The following is a 4034-nucleotide window of genomic DNA, read 5'->3' on the forward strand; positions in this document are numbered from 1 at the left end:
GAAGGAAAACGTGAATGTGAATGGGATAGGAAAATATATCATATATGAATGTGTTTCTAAAGTTGTGTGTGATGCTTGAGTCTGGAAGTTAACAAGAAAGTCCACAAGGGAGATAGAGATTGCTCTCTTTGTTCTTTTTCCTCTTCAAACGCAAATCTGTAGAGAGAAACGCTGAAAGAAAGGGAGTAGAGACTGAGTTCCTGGTTCGGCTCTCCAATTGCGAGTCGAAGCAGCCGCATCCTTCTTTTTCCCGAGCTCATCTGTGGGAGTTCTTGGCATATTACTCCAGAGGAAGGACGCAAGTGAGGTTTAGAATAGATACCTTCATCTCTTGCTCTTGCCTTTTGCGATAGGCACTGTCTCTTGGATCTCCACACCATATGACCACACGTACATGTAATGGAGAGAGTTCAGGTAAAGAGTAGGACAGAGAACAAAGGGGGTTCTCCCATGAGCATGAGGAGACATTGAGCGAGGGAAGAATATTAAATTAAGTCAGAGAGGACAGCATGACTCGCTGCGACTTTTGTATCAATGAGTTTTGGCTGTTGAATGCAGGAGGACATCATGACTTGCTGAGATCATATTACTGTCACATCATTGCCCCAAAATATAGTTCATGTTATCTTTGAAGCATGAAGAGTAGAGATTCGGTTTTCTCCGCAAAAACTCGCATGTATATCATCATCCACCTTGGAGTATATGTATCAATTGGTGCTAGCGAGGTATGCTTACCAGATTGCTTCATTCGGATTAAACTTTAGAATTGGTTTCTACTCATTCCGGTTTCGTCTCTTGATTTCTTCTTTGCTTCATTTTCTTGCAGTTTTGTATGACCTGTCGAGCCTACACTAAACTGCTGCGCCAACTTTTGAGTCATGGTCATATGCCCCAAGCTGTTGTTGGGTTGCTGCACCGAATTACCAAGACTTTGCTCACAGAAAGCCACATACAGGTCGGATGTTTTAGGCCATTGTATTTGAATTTCTGGTGAAGAATATGAAAAGTCTGCATCAACAGAAATCTTCATTGGATTGAATAGTAGTTTGAGCAATGTAGCAGCATGTAAAACGTGGGGAAGGAGTTCAATAGGTTCACTCCAATGGTTAGTTTAAAATGAGTCAAAATTAGAATGTTTAAGAGGAGGAGAGAATGCAAGAACGAAAGATCAAAAAGGGAAATTCATTGAGGTGAGTTCGAGTGTTCAGGAGAAGGACCAAATAAGAGAAAAATAGAAATAATAAATATTTAAAAAACATGAAACTAAAAAATTGGAAAATTGGTCAGAAAAAGTAGGCTCTGATTAGATTGTTGGGTTAAAGTATTAGATTTAGCGCAGTTTCACTTCATTGGAATTCATATTACTAGGAACATTCTTTCCTTGTTTTTTCTAGTGTAATTTGTGCCTTTACTCGATTGATTAATGATTTCCGTGTTTATTTTAAATTAGATTGTGGATTCTTAGTTGTTTAGGTCACTTAGGATTAGTTTAGCCAATTAGCTCTAATGAATAAAACTGATTTAGTTTGAGAAATATAACCAAAAAAGAAAGAAGATAAGTAATAAAAATAGTAGCTTCGAAACATCACTTCAAAAAAAATAAAAAATCACAGTACATAGTGTAGTTGAATTTAGGATTCACCCCACAAGTTGAATAGGTAACGTGGAAATGTCATAACCTAGGAGAAACTTGAGGGGAATAAACAAGTACTGAATATCCTAAGGCCGGATTGGGACCTTGACTTAGGATGATCAAGTAACGACCTGGGGCTTCCTGTTTCTCCGAAAGTTTTGATAACCTATGTTACCATTTTAAGGTGGGATAGTCTCTATAGTCAAGCTCATAGGTGTTGCTGTCTGGGCTTAATGATGGGTCTATGTTATACTTTTTGCCCAACTCATATCGGTTAACTTATTTTATTTTTTACTAGTTCTTTCGTTATTTTCTTGTATCGATTGATTGCGTTCTCTTATATTGCTTTTCTTAGATGTGTGTTCCTTTATTTTTTCCCCTGTTTAGTTAAATGGGTAGGTTGCATTTTAGGACATTAATAAACATGAAAACATGGCATGGAACACTTAGTGGACAAGAACTTTAGGACGCATAATTGGATGAGAAGACTACGTATGACACTTAGTTAACAAATGATCAAGTTTAGGTTTCGAAAGGGCATTAGTTAGATAACTAGTGTAATCAAGTCCGTAACCGTAGATCTCTAGTTGCGTTACTGCACTTGGTTTGCTGACCATCTTCATATAAAATTCTCATGGGGTTAATTGGATAAGAAATGGAAATCCCAACGTCATGTGAGGTAAGGGTTTGGGAGAACTCAGCGCTGATTGAGGACTGTTGATCCCAAACTTGACGTTACCTCTAAACCCGTATTTTTCCGACCCCATTCAGGAGGGTTGCGATGGTGAGTTCACAAATGAGAGAATAGACAAGCCCCACTCAACTGAAACTGCGAAACCAAGCAATGAAAGCTCCCATAAACGGAAAAACTCGAAATCCAGTCAATCAAGTGATAAATGGATATCGAAATCAAGCAATGACTATCTTAACTAAGAGTCGACTAAACAAAGCCTGTACAAAACAACTCCAGTGCGCTAACAAAAGCTCGCCCAAAGCAGCATGACTACTGATGTTTGTTGCACCGCAGCAACTCACGTGCAAAATTTAAAAAAGGATCTCCGCAGGCTTCCGTTTCAAGTGGGTCCAAAGTCATTGGAAAACTAACTTGGCATGCTTAAAAGGAGGTCAAGAAATGGGCGAAAACTGGCACCAAACACAGTAGTGTAAATGTGGTTCCAACAATGCGCAATAAACTTCAAAAGTTCACCTTGGCAAAATCGTAGCCCCAAGTTTACTTCCATAAAATCCCACAGTTCCACAACAGACTAAGTTTCGTTGCCACATGATTTCATAGCTCAACCACCTCTAGAATCAATCCAGCGACCTAAAACCCAAACTGGATTGAAATTACACCTTATCTAAGAAAACTTTCTTCAATTAGATAAATTAAGTTTTTGAATTCTTATCGAGTGCTTCACAATGTCGTTAATCCAACGTGTTAAGATGTTCCCGGCAAGCTTGAACCGAAATTTTCTCTCTCTCTCTAGCATGCTGTCACAAATGAAAACCTAGACATAATTAAACTTGTAAACATAAATGAAAACCTACACGTACATTAGTACTTTTTCTTAATGTGCTTCACTTTTGCTCCACATGTCACGCGTGAAAATTCTCCACTTTTGCTTCACTTTCCAGACAAAAGCGCACATGATATCGAGTAAAGTTTCTGGATACTCTCTAAATATTACGAAACAAGCATTTGTGGACAAAAGTTACTTTATTTTGATTTCTCTAACCCCTTATGTACATCTTTGAAAGTCTTGGTCTTTGTTTAATCTTTTTGGTAGGTGAAAGTCTTGGGTCTTCCTGGATTCTATAGTTTTCTCTCTCCACATAGGCTCATTATTACTTAGCTTCACCATAACCTTTGTTCTTTACAATGACTAATTCACCTTTGGCCATCGAGAGATCGTTTCGGGTTCCTTCTTGGCTTCCTTCTTATACTGATTTATTGAATTGTTAACTTTGAGCAAGACATATCATGCGTGGAAATTCACATAGGGATGGAAGAGGAGGGATGTGAAAAGGGAGGGAACATTGCCACTTTGCGTCTTGCAAAGTCTTGGTCTTCTTGGAATTGATTAAAGTTTGCTTCCTGTCAACACTTTTGACTTTTGCTTCACTTTCAAGACAAAAAGATGCACGATATCCAGTAAAGTCTGGGTCTTCCTGATGAAAAGATTTTACTGAAGCATCCGATTAGCAGTTTGAGTTAGACCGAAGAGCATATCTTTTGATGCACATTATGTCCTTGAGTTATATAAATCAATTGTTCTCTTTTTTCCCTTTTTTCTCCAGATCGAGACTTTTGGTTGTCGTTTGTAAGACAAGACCTTTTTCTTGTGGCATCCAAAACAGAGGATAAAAGGAGATTTTTCTTTATATGACCAACTTACGGCGC

At 38.3% G+C, this 4034-nt stretch overlaps 1 long non-coding RNA gene across 1 annotated transcript; it reads right to left on the reverse strand.

The window, feature by feature from the left end:
• Window positions 1-2011: 2011 nt before the first annotated feature.
• Window positions 2012-3121, reverse strand: LOC125315593. Its single transcript, XR_007198800.1, has 2 exons — window positions 2971-3121; window positions 2012-2573 (listed from the first exon to the last, which is right to left on the reverse strand). It is a non-coding gene; the product is annotated as an uncharacterized LOC125315593 (long non-coding RNA).
• Window positions 3122-4034: the final 913 nt, after the last annotated feature.

The sequence above is a fragment of the Rhodamnia argentea genome, chromosome 6 (genome assembly GCF_020921035.1).
Source record: "Rhodamnia argentea isolate NSW1041297 chromosome 6, ASM2092103v1, whole genome shotgun sequence".
NCBI lineage: Eukaryota > Viridiplantae > Streptophyta > Magnoliopsida > Myrtales > Myrtaceae > Rhodamnia > Rhodamnia argentea.